Raw genomic sequence first — 23,307 nt, 5'->3', positions numbered from 1 at the left:
CAAACGCCAGAAACACGTCACGAACCAGAGTTGAACGCCAAAAACACGTTACAACTTGGCGTTCAACTCCAAAAGAAGCCTCTGCACGTGTAAAGCTCAAGCTCAGCCCAAGCACACACCAAGTGGGCCCCGAAAGTGGATTTTTGCATCAATTACTTACTTCTGTAAACCTTAGTAGCTAGTTTAGTATAAATAGAACTTTTTACTAGTGTATTGGTCATCTTTGACCATTCGGTCTTTTGACCACATCTTTGGTCTCCGTTTTATTCTATTATTCATCTTAGGAGACTATTGATCATGTTTTGGGGGCTGGCCATTCGGCCATGCCTGAACCTTCATCACTTATGTATTTTCAACAGTGGAGTTTCTACACACCATAGATTAAGGGTGTGGAGTTCTGCTGTACCTCGAGTTTTAATGCAATTACTACTATTTTCTATTCAATTCAATTTATTCCTGCTCTATGATATTCGTTACACTTCACCATGACGAATGTGATGATCCGTGACACTCATCATCATTCTCACCTATGAACATGTGACTGACAACCACTTCCGTTCTACCTTAGACCGAACGCATATCTATTGGATTCCTTAATTAGAATCTTCGTGGTATAAGCTAGAATTGATGGCAGCATTCATGAGAATCCGGAAAGCCTAAACCTTGTCTGTGGTATTCCGAGTAGGATTCAGGGATTGAATGACTGTGACAAGCTTCAAACTCGCGATTGTTGGGCGTGATGAGAAACGCAAAAGAATCAAGAGATTCTATTCTGGCATGATCGAGAACCGACAGATGATTAGCCGTGCTGTGACAGAGCATTTGGACCATTTTCACTGAGAGGATGAGAGGTAGCCATTAACAACGGTGAGGCCCTACATATAGCTTGCCATGGAAAGGAGTAAGAAGGATTGGATAAAGGTAGTAGGAAAGCAGAGATTCGAAGGATCACAGCATCTTCATACGCCTATCTGAAGTTCCTATCAGTGATTTACATAAGTATTTCTATCTTTATTTTCTGTTTATTTATTATTACTATTCGAAAACTCCATAACCATATATTATCCGCCTAACTGAGAATTTCAAGATGACTATAGCTTGCTTTATACCAACAATCTCCGTGGGATCGACCCTTACTCACGTATGGTTTATTGCTTGGACGACCCAGTGCACTTGCTGGTTAGTTATGCGAAGTTGTGAAGAAAGTGCTGAATTATACACGCGCATACCAAGTTGAATGCCATTATTAGAGATCACAATTTCGTGCATCACAAACATTTCAAACAACGTAACACAATGCTCATGTATTAGGCACATTAATCATCATAACTCAAAGGAATGGTTAAAGGGTTAAGTAAAATGAGAAATGAAGTCAGTAGGTTAGACAAGTTAGTGAGTTAAAAAAATGAGATTGAGAATTAGTGGTATGATGGAGAGTGGCCTAATTAGAAGAGAATCGCAAAGTGTGTACAACAATCATGTTCACACTCATGAGAATGTAGGAATGCCAAAAGCATGTGATAATGGACTCGCAATAATTGGTGTTGTAAGCAATAGAATGCTTTTGTGTAACTATGAAAAGGTGAGAACCAAATAGAGTGAAAAAGAGAGTTACACCATGGGAATACACCAATTATTGTGAAAGAATGAACATCGTGTAAGGAAATTTCAAATCATGGTTCAATGAAATGTTTAGGCAATTCCTTAAGTTCATTTAGTCACTGCTAATCACGGGGGACAAAATAAGAACGGAAAAGCTAGCCCAAATGTCCCGGGAATTGAACTTGGTGAGATTTGGGCAAAGGTTAATTTGAAAATGCCAAGTTCAATCCTAGGAAAGATTTGAAGGTTAAAACCGTTTTTGGGAAAATCGGGCAGCATCCCGGCTGTAATTTGGACTTTCCCGGATAGCCAAAAACAGCAGAAGAGTCATATGAATCCAAAAAGCAACAAGCATAATCTATTAGTAGCGAAAAGCAATAATCATGATGACAAGTGGATTGCACATAACCAGGCAGCAGCAACATAATCACAGAATGAGAAATGCAGCAGGCAGCAGAATATAAAGAGTACCTCACGGCAAAACAGGATCAATACCACTTAGCAATCAATTAATATGTGCTCAATTAGGTAAACAAATACGGCGTAATTAGCAGGCCTAGAATCTTCTAACCACATCCTAGCCACCTAACAGCAGATATCTCTATCTAATCCTAACAATCAAAATCAAATTCTAACTAACTAGAACTGACAGTAACTAATGGAAAATAAAATAAATGAAACAGAATGGGAGCAGAGGCAGGGGAGTAACCTGGAAGCAGGGTGGAATGGGATGGAGGGTAGGCCATAGGGAGGAGCAGAGTCAGAAACAGAGTTGCCGCCTCAGATGGTGGTGGCGGTGAACTCACGGTAGCGCAGTAGGGGGTAGCGCACAGAGCATTGGCAGAGGGTGTAGGACAGGGGCAGGAGAGAGAGAGAGAAAGAGAGAGAGAGAGAGAGAGAGAGAGAGAGAGAGAAGGAGAAGGGAGGAAAGAGGAGATGGAGGTCTGTGACGGCACTACAGCACTCGCCGGTGGTAAAGGGCGGCGGCGGTGGTTGGAGTTGGTACTGGGAAGAAGGGAGGAGGTAGAAGGAATGTTGGAAGAGAAGGAGGGGGCTGAGGGTGCGTCTACGCGAGTTCTCGTTGCGTCCTTAGGGTTATCCCATTTTTGAATCGACCTGGTGATGAGCGGATAATTTGTACGCTTTTTGGCATTGTTTTTAGTGTGTTTTTAGTATGATCTAGTTGGTTTTTAGTATATTTTTATTAGTTTTTAGTTAAAATTCACTTTTCTGGACTTTACTATGAGTTTGTGTGTTTTTCTGTGATTTCAGGTATTTTCTGGCTGAAATTGAGGGACTTGAGCAAAAATCTGATTTAGAGACTAAAAAAGGACTGCAGATGCTGTTGGATTCTGACCTCCCTGCACTCGAAGCGAATTTTCTGGAGCTACAGAAGCCCAATTGGCGCGCTCTCAACGGCGTTGGAAAGTAGATATCCTGGGCTTTCCAGCAATATATGATAATCCATACTTTGCCCAAGATTTGATGGCCCAAACCGGCGTTCAAAGTCACCCTCAGAATTCCCAGCGTTAAACGCCGGAACTGGCACAAGAATGGGAGTTAAACGCCCAAACTGGCACCAAAGCTGGTGTTTAACTCCAAGAGGAGTCTCTACACGAAAATGCTTCATTGCTCAGTCCAAGCACACACCAAGTGGGCCCGGAAGTGGAATTTTATGTCATTTACTCATCTCTGTACACCCTAGGCTACTAGTTCTCTATAAGTAGGACCTTTTACTATTGTATTGAGATATCGGGGTAGTTATCTTTGTTCTGATGCTATCTTAGATCATTGGGAGGCTGGCCATTCGGCCATGCCTAGACTTTATTCTTATGTATTTTCAACGGTGGAGTTTCTACACACCATAGATTAAGGTGTGGAGCTCTGCTGTACCTCGAGTATTAATGCAATTACTATTGTTCTTCTATTCAATTCCGCTTGTTCTTGTTCTAAGATATCACTTGTTCTTCAACTTGATGAATGTGATGATCCGTGACACTCATCATCATTCTCACCTATAAACGTGTGACTGACAACCACCTCCGTTCTACCTTCGATTGGGTGAATATCTCTTGGATTCCTGATACACGATGCATGGTTGATCGCTTGACAACCGAGTGCTCGCCTGACAACCGAGCCAGCCATTCCCTGAGATCAGAGTCTTCGTGGTATAGGCTAGAACTGATGGCGGCATTCAAGAGAATCCGGAAGGTCTAACCTTGTCAGTGGTATTCTGAGTAGGATTCAATGACTGAATGACTGTGACGTGCTTCAAATTCCTGAGGGCGGGGCGTTAGTGACAGACGCAAAAGAATCACTGGATTCTATTCCGGCCTGATCGAGAACCGACAGATGGATAGCCGTGCCATGACAGGGTGCGTTGAACATTTCCACTGAGAGGATGGGAGGTAGCCACTGACAACGGTGAAAGCCTTGCTTAAGCTTGCCATGGAAAGGAGTAGGAAGGATTGGATGAAGACAGTAGGAAAGCAGAGAGACCGAAGGGACCAGCATCTTCATACTCTTATCTGAAATTCCTACCAATGAATTACATAAGTATCTCTATCTTTATCTTTATGTTTTATGCGTTTATCACCATACCCATTTGAGTCTGCCTGACTAAGATTTAGAAGGTGACCATAGCTTGCTTCATACCAACAATCTCTGTGGGATCGACCCTTACTCGCGTAAGGTTTATTACTTGGACGACCCAGTACACTTGCTGGTTAGTTGTGCGAAGTTGTAGTGATCACAACTTCGTCCACCAAGTTTTTGGCGCCGTTGCCGGGGATTGTTCGGGTTTTCGGCAAGCTTTTGGTCCGGTAACATCAGTGCCAAATTTCTGATCCGGCAACAGCACCAAGTTTTTGGCACCGTTGCCGGGGATTGTTCGAGTATGGACAACTGACGGTTCATCTTGTTGCTTAGATTAGGTATTTTTTTTTCTTCAGAGTTCTTAAGAATGAATTCTAGTGTTTCAAGGTGATGTTCTTATCATCACCAAAACTGATTGATCTTCATCAATTTAGCTCTTGAATGCAATGTTCTGCTGAAGCTTGGCTAGCCATGTCTAATTCCTTTAGACTGAAGCTTTAGACTAACATTGCATGATTCCTGGACTTCTCATTAAGAATTTTGATATCTTTATTTTCTTTTTCCACTTAATTTTCGAAAAAAGCACAAAAAAATTACAAAATCATAAAATCCAAAAATTTCTTGTTTGAGTCTAGTGTCTCATATTAAGTTTGGTGTCAATTGCATGTTTCTGTTCTTCTTGCATTCATGCATGTGTCTTAGTGATCTTCAAGTTGTTCTTGATGATTTCTTACTCTGATATTTGAATTCTCTTGACTTGAGTGTTTATGTGTCTCATATGCATTCTCATTAGTGTCAGTAGTATACAAACTGCTAAGTTTGGTGTCTTGCATGCATTATTATTTGATTTTAGTTGCATTTTGATTATTCCTCACTATTAAAAATCCAAAAATATTTTTAATTTGTGTCTTTTCAAGTCAATAATACAGAGAATTGAAGATTCAAAACATACAGCAGAGGAATTATACAGAAAAAGCTGGGCGTTCAAAACGCCCAGTGAAGAAGGACAGACTGGCATTTAAACGCCAGCCAGGGTGCCTGGTTGGGCGTTTAACGCCCAAAAGGGTAGAGTTTTGGGCGTTAAACGCCAGAATGTGCACCATTCTGGGCGTTTAACGCCAGGATGGCACAAGAGGAAAGATTTTGTTTTCAATGCAAATTTTTTTCAAGTTTTCAAAATCTTTTCAAAATCAAATCTTTTTCAAATCATATCTTTTCAATCAAATCTTTTTCAAATTCAATTTCTTTCCATTTTCAAAAATACTTGCTATCAATTAATGATTTGATTCAACATTTCAAGTATGTTGCCTTTTCTGTTGAGAAAGGTTTAATGTTTGAATCATATCTTTTCTTGATAGCCAAGTCATTAATTTTTTTTAAAATCAAATCTTTTTAAAATATTTTTCAAATCATATCTTCTCAATCACATTTTAAAAAAAAAAAAACCAATCATATCTTCTTAACCACATCTTTTTCAAAATAGTTTTCAATCAAATCTTTTTGATTTCTAATTTCAAAATCTTTTTCAAAATTCACTTTACTTCTTTCTCAATCATGGTTTTCGAAAATCAATTAGTGTTTTTCAAAATGTTTTCAAAATCTTTTACTTAAATTTTTGAAAATTATTTCCCCTCTTCTCACATCCTTCTATTTATGGACTAACACTATTCCTTAATGCAAAATTCGAACTCCATCTTCTTTGATAAGTTCGAATTTTCTACTTCTGCCTTCTATTTTTCTTTCCTCTGACACCTCAAGGAATCTCTATACTGTGACATAGAGGATTCCACATTTTCTTGTTCTCTTCTCTTTCTTATGAGCAGGAGCAAGGACAAAAGCATTCTTGTTGAGGCTGACCCTGAACCTAAAAGGACCTTGAAGCGAAAGCTAAGAGAAGCTAAGGCACAACTCTCTGTAGAGGACCTAACCGAAATCTTCAAAGAAGAAGACCCCATGGCAGCCGAAAACAACAACAATGCCAACAATGCAAGGAAGGTGCTGGGTGACTTTACTGCACCTACTCCCAACTTCTATGGGAGAAGCATCTCTATCCCTGCCATTGGAGCAAACAACTTTGAGCTTAAGCCTCAATTAGTTTCTCTAATGCAACAGAATTGCAAGTTCCATGGACTTCCATTGGAAGATCCTCATCAGTTTTTAGCTGAGTTCTTGCAAATCTGTGACACTGTCAAGACTAATGGGGTTGACCCTGAGGTCTACAGACTTATGCTATTCCCTTTTGTTGTAAGAGACAGAGCTAGAATATGGTTGGACTCACAACCTAAAGAAAGCCTGAACTCTTGGGAAAAGCTAGTCAATGCCTTCTTGGCAAAGTTCTTTCCACCTCAAAAATTGAGTAAGCTTAGAGTGGAAGTCCAAACCTTCAGACAGAAGGACGGAGAATCCCTCTATGAAGCTTGGGAAAGATACAAACAATTAATCAGAAAGTGTCCCTCTGATATGCTTTCTGAATGGAGCATCATAGGTATTTTCTATGATGGTCTCTCTGAACTATCCAAGATGTCTTTGGATAGCTCTGCTGGAGGATCTCTTCATCTGAAGAAGATGCCTACAGAAGCTCAAGAGCTGATTGAAATGGTTGCAAATAACCAATTCATGTACACTTCTGAAAGGAATCCTGTGAACAATGGGACCAATCAGAAGAAAGGAGTTCTTGAGATTGACACTCTGAATGCCATACTGGCTCAGAATAAAATATTGACTCAACAAGTCAATATGATTTCTCAAAGTCTGTCTGGAATGCAAAATGCACCAAGCAGTACTAAAGAAGCTTCATCTGAGGAAGAAGCTTATGACCCTGAGAACCCTTTAATGGAAGAGGTGAATTACATGGGAGAACCCTATGGAAACACCTATAATCCTTCATGGAGAAATCATCCAAATCTCTCATGGAAGGATCAACAGAGACCTCAACAAGGTTTCAACAACAATAACGGTGGAAGAAATAGGTTTAGCAATAGCAAGCCTTTTCCATCATCTTCTCAGCAACAGACAGAGAGTTCTAAGCAGAATACCTCTGACTTAGCAACCATGGTCTCTGATCTAATCAAAACCACTCAAAGTTTCATGACTGAAACAAGGTCCTCCATTAGAAACTTGGAGGCACAAGTGGGTCAGCTGAGCAAGAAAATTACTGAACTCCCTCCTAGTACTCTTCCAAGCAATACAGAAGAAAATCCAAAAGGAGAGTGCAAGGCCATCAACATGGCCGAATTTGGAGAGGAGGAAGAGGCAGTGAACACCACTGAGGAAGACCTCAATGGACGTCCACTAGCCTCCAATGAGTTCCCCAATGAGGAACCATGGGAATCTGAGGCTCAAAAAGAGACCATAGAGATTCCATTGGACTTACTTCTGCCATTCATGAGCTCTGATGAGTATTCTTCCTCTGAAGAGGATGAGTATGTCACTGAAGAGCAAGTTGCTAAATACCTTGGAGCAATCATGAAGCTAAATGACAAGTTATTTGGGAATGAGACTTGGGAGGATGAACCCCCTTTGCTCACCAAAGAACTGGATGACTTGTCTAGGCAGAAACTGCCTCAAAAGAGACAAGATCCTGGGAAGTTTTCAATACCTTGTACCATAGGCACCATGACCTTCAAGAAGGCCTTGTGTGACTTAGGGTCAAGTGTAAACCTCATGCCTCTCTCTATAATGGAGAAGTTAGGGATCTTTGAGGTGCAAGCTGCAAAAATCTCACTAGAGATGGCAGACAACTCAAGAAAACAAGCTTATGGACTTGTAGAGGATGTTCTGGTAAAATTTGAAAACCATTACATCCCTATTGATTTCATAGTCCTAGAGACTGGGAAGTGCATGGATGAATCCATCATCCTTGGCAGACCCTTCCTAGCCACAGCAAAGGCTGTGATTGATGTTGATAGAGGAGAGTTGATCATTCAGGTGAATGAAGAATCCTTGGTGTTTAAGGCTCAAGGATACCCCTCTGTCACCATGGAGAGGAAGCATGAAGAGCTTCTCTCAAAATAGAGCCAAACAGAGCCCCCACAGTCAAACTCTAAGTTTGGTATTGGGAGGCCACAACCAAATTCTAAGTTTGGTGTTGAACCCCCACATTCAAACTCTAAGTTTGGTGTTGGGAGGTTCCAACATTGCTCTGAGTATCTGTGAGGCTCCATAAGAGTCCTCTGTCAAGCTACTGACATTAAAGAAGCGCTTGTTGGGAGGCAACCCAATGTTATGTTTTTATCTATTTTTCTTTGTTATTTTATATTTTTTTTGTAGGTTGATGATCATGAGAAGTCACAAAATCAATAAAAAAAAGCAAAAACAGAATGAAAAACAGAAAGAAAAATAGCACACCCTGGAGGAGAGCGTGCTGGCGTTTAAACGCCAGTAAGGCTAGCTGTTGGGCGTTTAACGCCCAGTCTGGCACCATTCTGGGCGTTTAACGCCAGAAAGGGGCACCAGACTGGCGTTAAACGCCAGAAAAGGGCAAGAAGCTGGCGTTAAACGCCAGAAATGGGCACCAGCCCGGCGTTTAACGCCAGAAATGGCTAAAAACGCATTTTTGCATGCCATTTGGTGCAGGGATGACTTTTCCTTGACACCTCAGGATCTGTGGATCCCACAGGATCCCCACCTACCCCACCACTCTCTCTCTTCTTCACCCATTCACCAATCACCTCAACCCCTCTTCCCCAAAAACCCTTCACCTATCAAATCCCATCTTTCTCTTCACCACTCACATCCATCCTTCATAAAACCTCACCTACCACACCATTCAAATTCAAACCACTTTCCCACCCAACCCAACCATCCATAGCCGAACATCAACCCTCCCCCTCTCCTATATAAACCCATCTTCACTCCTTCATTTTCACACAACCTAAACACTACTTCTCCCCCTTTTTGGCCGAACACAAAGCCATTCCCTTCTTCCTCATTTCTTCTTCTTCTACTCTCTTCTTTCTTATTTTGCTCGAGGACGAGCAAACCCTTTAAGTTTGGTGTGGTAAAAGCATTGCTTTTTGTTTTTCCATAACCATTTATGGCATCCAAGGCCGGAGAAACCTCTAGAAAGAGGAAAGGGAAGGCAAAAGCTTCCACCTCCGAGTCATGGGAGATGGAAAGATTCATCTCAAGGGTGCATCAAGACCACTTCTATGAAGTTGTGGCCTTGAAGAAGGTGATCCCCGAGGTCCCTTTCTCACTCAAAAAGAGTGAATATCCGGAGATCCGACATGAGATCCGAAGAAGAGGTTGGGAAGTTCTTACCAACCCCATTCAACAAGTCGGAATCTTAATGGTTCAAGAGTTCTATGCCAATGCATGGATCACCAAGAACCATGATCAAAGTGTGAACCCGGATCCAAAGAATTATCTTACTATGGTTCGGGGGAAATACTTGGATTTTAGACCGGAAAATGTAAGGTTGGCATTCAACTTGCCCATGATGCAAGGAGATGAACATCCTTACACTAGAAGGGTCAACTTTGATCAAAGGTTGGACCAAGTCCTCACAGTCATATGTGAAGAGGGCGCCCAATGGAAGAGAGATTCAAGAGGGAAGCCGGTTCAACTGAGAAGGCATGACCTCAAACCCGTGGCTAGAGGATGGTTGGAGTTTATCCAACGCTCAATCATTCCCACTAGCAACCGGTCCGAAGTTACTATAGACCGGGCTATCATGATCCATAGCATCATGATTGGAGAAGAAATAGAAGTTCATGAGGTGATATCCCAAGAACTTTATAAGGTGGCAGACAAGTCCTCTACCTTGGCAAGGTTAGCCTTTCCTCATCTCATTTGTCACCTCTGTTATTCAGTTGGAGTTGACATAGAGGGAGACATCCCTATTGATGAGGACAAGCCCATCACTAAGAAGAGGATGGAGCAAACAAGAGACCCCTCTCATCATCAAATCCCTGAGATGCCTCAAGGGATGCACTTTCCTCCACAAAACTATTGGGAGCAAATCAACACCTCCCTAGGAGAATTGAGTCCAACATGGGACAACTAAGGGTGGAGCACCAAGAACATTCCATCCTCCTCCATGAGATAAGAGAAGATCAAAGAACCATGAGAGAGGAACAACAAAGACAAGGAAGAGACATTGAGGAGCTCAAGCACTCCATAAGACCTTCAAGAGGAAGAACAAGCCGCCATCATTAAGGTGGACCCGTTTTTTAATTTCCTTGTTCTTTATTTTTCTGTTTTTCGAAATTTTATGCTTATGTTTATCTATGTTTGTGTCTTGTAATCATTAGTGTCTTAGTGTCTATGCCTTAAAGTTATGAATGTCCTATGAATCCATCACCTTTCTTAAATGAAAACTGTTTTTATTACAAAAGAACAAGAAATACAGGATTTCGAATTCATCTTTAAAACTAGCTTAATTAGTTTGATGTGGTGACAATACTTTTTGTTTTCTGAATGTATGCTTGAACAGTGCATATGTCTTTTGAATTTGTTGTTCATGAATGTTAAAATTGTTGGCTCTTGAAAGAATGATGAAAAAGGAGACATGTTACTGAGGATCTGAAAAATCATAAAAATGATTCTTGAATCAAGAAAAAGCAGTGAATTCAAAAAAGAAAAAAAACATAAAAAAAATTAAAACGAAAAAAAGGGGAGAAAAAGAAAAAGAAAGAAAAAGAAAGAAATAAAGTTGTGATCCAAGGCAAAAAGAGTGTGCTTAAGAACCCTGGACACCTCTAATTGGGGACTCTAGCAAAGCTGAGTCACAATCTGAAAAGGTTCACCCAGTTATGTGTCTGTGGCATGTATGTATCCGGTGGTAATATTGGAAGACAGAGTGCTTTGGGCCACGGCCAAGACTCATAAAGTAGCTGTGTTCAAGAATCATCATACTTAACTAGGAGAATCAATAACACTATCTGGACTCTGAGTTCCTAGAGAAGCCAATCATTCTGAATTTCAAAGGATAAAGTGAGATGCCAAAACTGTTCAGAGGCAAAAAGCTACTAGTCCCGCTCATCTAATTGGAGCTAAGTTTCATTGTTAATTTGGAGTCTATAGTATATTCTCTTCTTTTTATCTTATTTGATTTTCAGTTGCTTGGGGACAAGCAACAATTTAAGTTTGGAGTTGTGATGAGCGGATAATTTGTACGCTTTTTGGCATTGTTTTTAGTGTGTTTTTAGTATGATCTAGTTGGTTTTTAGTATATTTTTATTAGTTTTTAGTTAAAATTCACTTTTCTGGACTTTACTATGAGTTTGTGTGTTTTTCTGTGATTTCAGATATTTTCTGGCTGAAATTGAGGGACCTGAGCAAAAATCTGATTCAGAGACTAAAAAAGGACTGCAGATGCTGTTGGATTCTGACCTCCCTGCACTCGAAGTGGAATTTCTGGAGCTGCAGAAGCCCAATTGGCGCACTCTCAACGGCGTTGGAAAGTAGACATCCTGGGCTTTCCAGCAATATATGATAGTCCATACTTTGCTCAAGATTTGATGGCCCAAACCGGCGTTCAAAGTCACCCTCAGAATTCCCAGCGTTAAACGCCGGAACTGGCACAACAATGGGAATTAAACTCCCAAACTGGCACCAAAGCTGGCGTTTAACTCCAAGAGGAGTCTCTACACGAAAATGCTTCATTGCTCAGCCCAAGCACACACCAAGTGGGCCCGGAAGTGGATTTTTATGTCATTTACTCATCTCTGTACACCCTAGGCTACTAGTTCTCTATAAGTAGGACCTTTTACTATTGTATTGAGATATCGGGGTAGTTATCTTTGTTCTGATGCTATCTTAGATCATTGGGAGGCTGGCCATTCGGCCATGCCTAGACCTTGTTCTTATGTATTTTCAACGGTGGAGTTTCTACACACCATAGATTTAGGTGTGGAGCTCTGCTGTACCTCGAGTATTAATGCAATTACTATTGTTCTTCTATTCAATTCCGCTTGTTCTTGTTCTAAGATATCACTTGTTCTTCAACTTGATGAATGTGATGATCCGTGACACTCATCATCATTCTCACCTATGAACGTGTGACTGACAACCACCTCCGTTCTACCTTCGATTGGGTGAATATCTCTTGGATTCCTGATACACGATGCATGGTTGATCGCCTGACAACCGAGTGCTCGCCTGACAACCGAGCCAGCCATTCCGTGAGATCAGAGTCTTCGTGGTATAGGCTAGAACTGATGGCGGCATTCAAGAGAATCCGGAAGGTCTAACCTTGTTTGTGGTATTCTGAGTAGGATTCAATGACTGAATGACTGTGACGTGCTTCAAACTCCTGAGGGCGGGGCGTCAGTGACAGACGCAAAAGAATCACTGGATTCTATTCCGGCCTGATCGAGAACCGACAGATGGATAGTCGTGCCGTGACAGGGTGCGTTGAACATTTCCACTGAGAGGATGGGAGGTAGTCACTGACAACGGTGAAACCCTTGCTTGAGCTTGCCATGGAAAGGAGTAGGAAGGATTGGATGAAGACAGTAGGAAAGCAGAGAGACGGAAGGGACCAGCATCTTCATACTCTTATCTGAAATTCCTACCAATGAATTACCTAAGTATCTCTATCTTTATCTTTATGTTTTATGCGTTTATCACCATACCCATTTGAGTCTGCCTGACTAAGATTTAGAAGGTGACCATAGCTTGCTTCATACCAACAATCTCTGTGGGATCGACCCTTACTCGCGTAAGGTTTATTACTTGGACGACCCAGTACACTTGCTGGTTAGTTGTGCGAAGTTGTAGTGATCACAACTTCGTCCACCACCTGGGCGCGCACGGCGCGCATCAGCGTGCATTGATGAATTTAGGGATGGATGCGGGAGCGTCCTGTGCGCTCTGCGTGACTGGGAACGTTGGTGAAGACGTGTACGCGTACTGTACGCGTCCGCGTGCTACGAGTTGTGCTGAAGGCTTAGTGCTAGCCCAACGCCAGCACAACTCTCTGGAAAATGTATGGGCTGGTGCCAGCAGCCTAGGGACGCGTACGCGGCAAATGCGCGTCCGCGTGCATGGCCATAAAGGTGCATGGACGCGCACGCATGCTGTGCGCGTCCGCGTGGGACGAGTTGGGCTAAAAGCGTAACGTTCGCACAATAGAGGATCAACTTTCTGGAAAATATATGGGGCTGCATTCGCTCATGGATGCGTGTGCGTACAACGTGCGCGCGCGTCCTCCCCCCTGTTTTTTTTTCAGAAGTGCTAAAAGCTTAAAATGCCCAAAAACTCCCTAACAACACCTACAACTTCTAACCAATCAAAAAGTACACAATTCACAAAGATTAATCTTGGTTATGAAGTTTATTCAAATACTAACAAGCACAACATACATGTTAGAATGCGAATGACCAATTTATTAAAACAACTAAAATGGCATGGAAAACTGATGAGCGGATAATTTATACGCTTTTTGGCATTGTTTTTAGTATGTTTTTAGTATGTTTTAGTTAGTTTTTAGTATATTTTTATTAGTTTTTAGTTAAAATTCACTTTTCTGGACTTTACTATGAGTTTGTGTGTTTTTCTGTGATTTCAGGTATTTTTTGGCTGAAATTGAGGGACCTGAGCAAAATCTGATTCAGAGGCTGAAAAGGACTGCAGATGCTGTTGGATTCTGACCTCCCTGCACTCGAAGTGGATTTTCTGGAGCTACAAAAGCCCAATTGGCGTGCTCACAACGGCGTTGGAAAGTAGATATCCTGGGCTTTCCAGAAATATATAATAGTCCATACTTTGCCCGAGATTTGATGGCCCAAACCAGCGTTCCAAATCAGCTCAAAACTGCCCGGCGTTAAACGCCGGAACTGGCACAAGAATGGGAGTTAAACGCCCAAACTGGCACAAAAGCTGGCGTTTAACTCCAAGAAGAGTCTCTACACGAAAATGCTTCAATGCTCAGCCCAAGCACACACCAAGTGGGCCCGGAAGTGGATTTTTATGTAATTTACTCATCTTTGTAAACCCTAGGCTACTAGTTCTCTACAAATAGGACCTTTTGCTATTGTATTTTCATCTTTTGATCACTTTAGATCTTAGATCAGATCTGGGTTCTTCTGGTTCACTCTCTGGGGCCGAAGCCAATGATCACTACTATCACTTATGTATTTTCAACGGTGGAGTTTCTACACACCATAGATTAAGGTGTGGAGCTATGCTGTACCTCGAGTATTAATGCAATTACTATTGTTCTTCTATTCAATTCAGCTTGTTCTTATTCCAAGATATTCATTTGCACCCAAGAACATGATGAATGTGATGATTATGTGACACTCATCATCATTCTCACTTATGAACGAGTGCCTGACAACCACTTCTGTTCTACAAGCAAACAAGGCTTGAATGTTTATCTCTTGGATCCCTTAATCGGAATCTTCGTGGTATAAGCTAGAACTGATGGCGGCATTCAAGAGAATCCGGAAGGTCTAAACCTTGTCTGTGGTATTCTGAGTAGGATTCAATAATTGAATGACTGTGACGAGCTTCAAACTCCTGAAGGCTGGGCGTTAGTGACAGACGCAAAAGAATCAATGGATTCTACTCCAACCTGATTGAGAACCGACAGATGATTAGTCGTGCCGTGACAGGGTGCGTTGAACATTTTCACTGAGAGGATGGGAGGTAGCCACTGACAACGGTGAAACCCTACATACAACTTCCCATGGAAAGGAGTAAAAAGGATTGGATGAAGACAGTAGGAAAGCAGAGAGACGGAAGGGACAAAGCATCTCCATACGCTTATCTGAAATTTTCACCAATGAATTACATAAGTATCTCTATCTCTATCTTTATGTTTTGTTCATACATCATCCATAACCATTTGAGTTTGCCTGACTAAGATTTACAAGGTGACCATAGCTTGCTTCATACCAACAAGCTCCGTGGGATCGACCCTTACTCGCGTAAGGTTTATTACTTGGACGACCCAGTGCACTTGCTGGTTAGTTGTGCGAAGTTGTGATAAATAGTTGAGATTACAATTGTGCGTGCCATGTTGATGGCGCCATTGATGATCACAATTTCGTGCACCAAGTTTTTGGCGCCGTTGCCTGGGATTGTTCGAGTTTGGACAACTGACGGTTCATCTTGTTGCTTAGATTAGGTATTTTTCTTCAGAGTTCTTAAGAATGAATTCTAGTGTTTCAAGGTGATGTTCTTATCATCACCAAAGCTGATTGATTCTCATCAATTTAGCTCTTGAATGCAATGTCCTACTGAAGCTTGGCTAGCCATGTCTAATTCCTTTAGACTGAAGCTTTAGACTAACATTGCATGATTCCTGGAATTCTCATTAAGAATTTTGATACCTTTATTTTATTCTCCACTTAATTTTCGAAAAAACCAAAAAAAAAATTACAAAATCATAAAAACCAAAAATATTGCATGTTTCTTAAGTCTAGTATCTCATGTTAAGTTTGGTGTCAATTGCATGTTTCTGTTCTTCTTGCATTCATATCATGTGTCTTCAGTGATCTTCAAGTTGTTCTTGATGATTTACTTGCTCTGATCTTTAAATTCTCTTGACTTGAGTGTTTTGTTGTTTCTCATATGCATTCTCAACTTGTTAGTGTCAGTAGTATACAAACTTCTAAGTTTGGTGTTTTGCATGCATTGTTATTTAGTTGCATTTTGATTATTCCTCATCATTAAAAATCCAAAAATATTTTTAATTTGTGTCTTTTCAAGTCAATAATACAGAGAATTGAAGATTCAGAACCTACAGCAGAGGAATTACACAGAAAAAGGCTGGGCGTTCAAAACACCTAGTGAAGAAGGGCAAACTGGCGTTTAAACGCCAGCCAGGGTGCCTGGCTGGGTGCCCAAAAGGGTAGTGCTTTGGGTGTTAAATGCCAGAATGTGCACCATTCTGGGCGTTTAACGCCAGGATGGCACAAGAGGGAAGATTTTGTTTTTAATGCCAATTTTTTTTTAAGTTTTTAAAATTTTTCAAAATCAAATCTTTTTCAAATCAAATCTTTTCAATCGAATCTTTTTCAAAATCAATTTCTTTCCATTTTCAAAAATACTTGCTATCAATTAATGATTTGATTCAACATTTCAAGTATGTTGCCTTTTCTGTTGAGAAAGGTTTAATGTTTGAATCATATCTTTTCTTGTTAGTCAAGTCATTAATTTTTAAAATCAAATCTTTTTAAGTTGTTTTTCAAATCATATCTTCTCAATCACATCTTTTTAAAACCATAACTTTTCAATCATATCTTCCTAATCACATCTTTTTCAAAATAGTTTTCAATCATATCTTTTTAATTTCTTATTTCAAAATCTTTTTCAAAAATTACTTGATTTCTTTTCCACTCTTAGTTTTCGAAAATCAATTAGTGTTTTTCAATTTTTTTTAAAAATCTTTTACTTAATTTTCGAAAATTTCTTCCCCTCTTCCCACATCCTTCAATTTATGGACTAACACTATTCCTTAATGCAGAATTCGAACTCCATCTTACTTGATAAGTTCGAATTTTCTACCTCTTCCTTCCATTTTTCTTTTCCTCTGACACCTCAAGGAATCTCTATACTGTGACATAGAGGATTCCATATTTTCTTGTTTTCTTCTCTTTCATATGAGCAGGAGCAAAGACAAAAGCATTCTTGTTGAGGCTGACCCTGAACCTGAAAGGACCTTGAAGCGAAAGCTAAGAGAAGCTAAGACACAATTCTCTGTAGAGGACCTAACAGAAATCTTCAAAGAAGAAGACATGGCAGCCGAAAACAACAACAATGCCAACAATGCAAGGAAGGTGCTAGGTGACTTTACTGCACCTACTCCCGACTTCTATGGGAGAAGCATCTCTATCCCTGCCATTGGAGCAAACAACTTTGAGCTTAATCCTCAATTAGTTTCTCTGATGCAACAGAATTGCAAGTTCCATGGACTTCCATTAGAAGATCCTCATCAGTTTTTAGCTGAATTCTTGCAAATCTGTGACACTGTCAAGACCAATGGGGTTGACCCTGAGGTCTACAGACTTATGCTATTCCCTTTTGCTGTAAGAGACAGAGCTAGGATATGGTTGGACTCACAACCTAAAGAAAGCCTGAACTCTTGGGAAAAGCTAGTCAATGCCTTCTTGGCAAAGTTCTTTCCACCTCAAAAATTGAGTAAGCTTAGAGTGGAAGTCCAAACCTTCAGACAGAAGGAAGGAGAATCCCTCTATGAAGCTTGGGAAAGATACAAATAATTAATCAGAAAGTGTCCCTCTGATATGCTTTCTGAATGGAGCATCATAGGTATTTTCCATGATGGTCTGTCTGAACTGTCCAAGATGTCTCTGGATAGCTCTGCTGGAGGATCTCTTCATCTGAAGAAGACGCCTACAGAAGCTCAAGAACTAATTGAAATGGTTGCAAATAACCAATTCATGTACACTTCTGAAAGGAATCCTGTGAACAATGGGACTAATCAGAAGAAAGGAGTTCTTGAGATTGATACTCTGAATGCTATACTGGCTCAGAACAAGATATTGACTCAGCAAGTCAATTTGATTTCTCAAGATCTGTCTGGAATGCAAGCTGCACCAGACAGTACTAAGGATGCTTTATCTGAAGAAGAAGCTTATGATCCTAAGAACCCTTCAATGGAAGAGGTGAATTACATGGGAGAACCCTATGGAAACACCTATAATCCTTCATGGAGAAATCATCCAAATCTTTTATGAAAGGATCAACAGAGACCTCAACAAGGTTTCAACAATAATAATGGTGGAAGAAACAGGTTTAGCAATGGCAAGCCTTTTCCATCATCTTCTCAGCAACAGACAGAGAATTCTAAGCAGAGCCACTCTGACTTAGCAACCATGGTCTCTGATCTAATCAAAACCACTCAAAGTTTCATGACTGAAACAAGGTCCTCCATTAGGAATTTGGAGGCACAAGTGGGTCAGCTGAGCAAGAAAATTACTGAACTTCCCCCTAGTACTCTTCCAAGCAATACAGAAGAGAATCCTAAAGGAGAATGCAAGGCCATTAACATGATCAACATGGCCGAACTAGGAGAGGAGGAAGAGGCAGTGAACGCCACTGAGGAAGACCTCAATGGACGTCCACTGGCCTCCAATGAGTTCCCCAATGAGGAACCATGGGAATCTGAGGCTCACACTGAGCCCATAGAGATCCCATTAGATTTACTTCTACCATTCATGAGCTCTGATGAGTATTCTTCCTCTGAAGAGGATGAATATGTCACTGAAGAGCAAGTTGCTAAATACCTTGGAGCACTCATGAAGCTAAATGACAAGTTATTTGGTAATGAGACTTGGGAGGATGAACCCCCTTTGCTCACCAAAGAACTGGATGACTTGTCTAGGCAGAGATTACCTCAAAAGAGACAAGATCCTGGGAAGTTTTCAATACCTTGTACCATAGGCACCATGACCTTTAAGAAGGCTCTGTGTGACTTAGGGTCAAGTGTAAACCTCATGCCTCTCTCTGTAATGGAGAAGCTAGGGATCTTTGAGGTATAAGCTGCAAGAATCTCACTAGAGATGGCAGATAACTCAAGAAAACAAGCTTATGGACTTGTAGAGGATGTTTTGGTGAAAGTTGAAAACCATTACATCCCTGCTGATTTCATAGTCCTAGACACTGGGAAGTGCATGGATGAATCCATCATCCTTGGCAGACCCTTCCTAGCCACAGCAAAGGTTGTGATTAATGTGGACAGAGGAGAATTGATCATTCAAGTGAATGAAGAATCCTTTGTGTTTAAGGCTCAAGGATATCCCTCTGTCACCATGGAGAGGAAGCATGAAGAGCTTCTCTCAAAACAGAGTCAAACAGAGCCCCCACAGTCAAACTCTAAGTTTGGTATTGGGAGGCCACAACCAACTTCTAAGTTTGGTGTTGAACCCCCACATTCAAACTCTAGGTTTGGTGTTGGGAGGTTCCAACATTGCTTTGAGCATCTGTGAGGCTCCATGAGAGCCCTCTGTCAAGCTACTGACATTAAAGAAGCGCTTGTTGGGAGTTAACCCAATCTTATTATATTTACCTATTTTTCATTTGTTATATTATATTTTCTGTAGGTTGATGATCATGGGAAGTCACAAAATCAATTGAAAAAGCAAAAACGGAATGAAAAACAGAAAGAAAAACAGCACACCCTGGAGGAAGTCTTGCTGGCGTTTAAACGCCAGTAAGGGTAGCAAATGGGCGTTTAACACCCAGTCTGGCACCATTCTAGGCGTTTAACGCCAGAAAGGGGCACCAGACTGGCGTTAAACGCCAGAAAAGGGCAAGAACTTGGCGTTAAATGCCAGAAATGGGCACCAGCCCGGCGTTTAACGCCAGAATTGACATGAAGGGCATTTTTTGCTCGCCACTTGGTGCAGGGATGACTTTTCCTTGACACCTCAAGATCTGTGGACCCCACAGGATCCCCACCTACCCCACCACTTTCTCTCTTCTTCTTCACCCATTCATCAATCACCTCAACACCTCTTTCCCAAAAACCCTTCACCTATCAAATCCCATCTTTCTCTTCACCACTCACATCCATCCTTCATAAAATCCCACCTACCTCACCATTCAAATTCAAACCACTTTCCCTCCCAAACCCACCCATACATGACCGAACCATACACCCCCTCTCCACTCCTATATAAACCCATCTTCACTCCTTCATTTTCACACACCCTAAACACTACTTCTCCCCATTTGGCCGAACCACAAAGCCATTTCCATCTCCTCTATTTCTTCTTCTTCTACTCTCTTCCTTCTTCTTTTGCTCGAGGACGAGCAAACCTTTTAAGTTTGGTGTGGTAAAAGCATTGCTTTTTGTTTTTCCATAATCATTTATGGCATCCAAGGCCGGAGAAACCTCTAAAAAGAGGAAAGGGAAGGCAAAAGCCTCCTCCTCCGAGTCATGGGAGATGGAGAGATTCATCTCAAGGGTGCATCAAGACCATTTCTATGAAGTTGTGGCCATGAAAAAGGTGATCCCCGAGGTCCCTTTCAAACTCAAAAAGAGTGAATATCCGGAGATCCGACATGAGATCCGAAGAAGAGGTTGGGAAGTTCTTACCAACCCATTCAACAAGTCAGAATCTTAATGATTCAAGAGTTCTATGCCAATGCATGGATCACCAAGAACCATGATCAAAGTGTGAACCCGAACCCAAAGAATTGGCTTACAATGGTTCGGGGAAAATACTTAGATTTTAGTCCGGAAAATATAAGGTTGGCATTCAACTTGCCCATGATGCAAGGAGATGAACACCCTTACACTAGAAGGGTCAACTTTGATCAAAGGTTGGACCAAGTCCTCATAGACATCTGTGAAGAGGGCGCCCAATGGAAGAGAGATTCAAGAGGGAAGCCGGTTCAACTGAGAAGGCATGACCTCAAGCCCGTGGCTAGGGGATGGTTGGAGTTTATCCAACGCTCAATCATTCCCACTAGCAACCGGTCCGAGGTTACTCTAGACCGGGCCATCATGATTCATAGCATCATGATTGGAGAAGAAGTAGAAGTTCATGAGGTTATAGCCCAAGAACTTTATAAGGTGGCGGACAAGTCCTCTACCTTGGCAAGGTTAGCCTTTCCTCATCTCATTTGTCACCTCTGTTATTCGGTTGGAATTGACATTGAGGGAGACATCCCCATTGATGAGGACAAGCCCATCACTAAGAAAAAGATGGAGCAAGCAAGAGATCCCACTCATCATGAAATCCCTGAGATGGCTCAAGGGATGCACTTTCCTCCACAAAACTATTGGGAGCAACTGAACACCTCCCTAGGAGAATTGAGTTCCAACATGGGACAACTAAGGGTGGAGCACCAAGAACATTCCATTCTCCTCCATGAAATTAGAGAAGATCAAAGAATCATGAGAGAGGAGCAACAAAGGCAAGGAAGAGACATTGAGGAGCTCAAGCACTCCATAAGATCTTCAAGAGGAAGAACAAGCCGCCATCACTAAGGTGGACCCGTTCTTTAATTTCCTTGTTCTTTATTTTTCTGTTATTCGAAAAAAATCATGCTTATGTTTATCTATGTTTGTGTCTTGTGATCATTAGTGTCTTAGTGTCTCTACCTTAAAGTTATGAATGTCTTATGAATCCATCACCTCTCTTAAATGAAAAATGTTCTTAATTGAAAAAGAGAAGAATTGCATGAATTTTGAATTTTATAACAGATTAATTATTTTGATGTGGTGGCAATACTTTTGTTTTCTGAATGTATGCTTAAACAGTGCATATGTCTTTTGAATTTGTTGTTCATGAATGTTGGCTCTTGAAAGAATGATGAAAAAGGAGACATGTTACTGAGGATCTGAAAAATCATAAAAATGATTCTTGAAGCAAGAAAAAGCAGTGAATACAAAAAAAAAGAGAAGGAGAAAAACGAAAAAAGAGAGAGAGAAAAGAAAAAAAATAAAGTTGTGATCCAAAGCAAAAAGAGTGTGCTTAAGAACCCTGGACACCTCTAATTGGGGACTCTAGCAAAGCTGAGTCACAATCTGAAAAGGTTCACCCAATTATGTGTCTGTGGCATGTATGTATCCGGTGGTAATATTGGAAGACAGAGTGCTTTGGGCCACGGCCAAGACTCATAAAGTAGCTGTGATCAAGAATCATCATACTTAACTAGGAGAATCAATGACACTATCTGGATTCTGAGTTTCTAAAGAAGCCAATCATTTTGAATTTCAAAGGATAGAGTGAGATGCCAAAACTGTTCAGAGGCAAAAAGCTAAAAGCCCCGCTCATCTAATTAATACTGATCTTCATAGATGTTTTTGGAATTCATTGCATATTCTCTTCTTTTTATCTTATTTGATTTTCAGTTGCTTGAGGACAAGCAACAATTTAAGTTTGGTGTTGTGATGAGCGGATAATTTATACGCTTTTTGGCATTGTTTTTAGTATGTTTTAGTTAGTTTTTAGTATATTTTTATTAGTTTTTAGTTAAAATTCACTTTTCTAGACTTTACTATGAGTTTGTGTGTTTTTCTGTGATTTTAGGTATTTTTTGGCTGAAATTGAGGGACCTGAGCAAAAATCTGATTCAGAGGCTGAAAAGGACTGCAGATGCTGTTGGATTCTGACCTCCCTGCACTCGAAGTGGATTTTCTGGAGATACAAAAGCCCAATTGGCGCGCGCTCAACGGCGTTGGAAAGTAGACATCCTGGGCTTTCCAGCAATATATAATAGTCCATACTTTGCCCGAGATTTGATGACCCAAACCGGCATTCCAAATCAGCTCAAAACTGCCCAGCGTTAAACGCCGGAACTGGCACAAGAATGGGAGTTAAACGCCCAAACTGGCACAAAAGCTGGCGTTTAACTCCAAGAAGAGTCTCTACACAAAAATGCTTCAATGCTCAGCCCAAGCACACACCAAGTGGGCCCGGAAGTGGATTTTTATGTAATTTACTCATCTTTGTAAACCCTAGGCTACTAGTTCTCTACAAATAGGACCTTTTGCTATTGTATTTTCATCTTTTGATCACTTTAGATCTTAGATCAGATCTGGGTTCTTCTGGTTCCCTCTCTGGGGCCGAAGCCAATGATCACTACTATCACTTATGTATTTTCAACGGTGGAGTTTCTACACACGATAGATTAAGGTGTGGAGCTCTGCTGTACCTCGAGTATTAATGCAATTACTATTGTTCTTCTATTCAATTCAGCTTGTTCTTATTCCAAGATATTCATTTGCACCCAAGAACATGATGAATGTGATGATTATGTGACACTCATCATCATTCTCACTTATGAACGAGTGCCTGACAACCACTTCTGTTCTACAAGCAAACAAGGCTTGAATGTTTATCTCTTGGATCCCTTAATCGGAATCTTCGTGGTATAAGCTAGAACTGATGGCGGCATTCAAGAGAATCCGGAAGGTCTAAACCTTATCTGTGGTATTCTGAGTAGGATTCAATGATTGAATGACTGTGACGAGCTTCAAACTCCTGAAGGCTGGGCGTTAGTGACAGACGCAAAAGAATCAATGGATTCTACTCCAACCTGATTGAGAACCGACAGATGATTAGCCGTACCGTGACAGGGTGCGTTGAACATTTTCACTGAGAGGATGGGAGGTAGCCACTGACAACGGTGAAACCCTACATACAGCTTCCCATGGAAAGGAGTAAAAAGGATTGGATGAAGACA

The 23,307-nt window shown here is 41.0% G+C and overlaps 2 non-coding genes across 2 annotated transcripts; both read right to left on the bottom strand.

Moving 5' to 3' along the window:
* Positions 1–6,555: 6,555 nt before the first annotated feature.
* Positions 6,556–6,663, bottom strand: LOC112700512 (small nucleolar RNA R71). The gene has a single exon (XR_003153420.1). It is a non-coding gene; the product is annotated as a small nucleolar RNA R71 (small nucleolar RNA).
* A 10,628-nt stretch (positions 6,664–17,291) lies between these two features.
* On the bottom strand, positions 17,292–17,399 carry LOC112700066 (small nucleolar RNA R71). The gene has a single exon (XR_003152989.1). It is a non-coding gene; the product is annotated as a small nucleolar RNA R71 (small nucleolar RNA).
* Between the last annotated feature and the right edge of the window lie 5,908 nt (positions 17,400–23,307).

Source organism: Arachis hypogaea, chromosome 6 (genome assembly GCF_003086295.3).
Source record: "Arachis hypogaea cultivar Tifrunner chromosome 6, arahy.Tifrunner.gnm2.J5K5, whole genome shotgun sequence".
NCBI classification, from domain to species: Eukaryota; Viridiplantae; Streptophyta; class Magnoliopsida; order Fabales; family Fabaceae; genus Arachis; species Arachis hypogaea.
The sequence above is the reverse complement of the archived record's forward strand: the minus strand, read 5'-3'. Positions and strand labels throughout refer to the sequence as shown.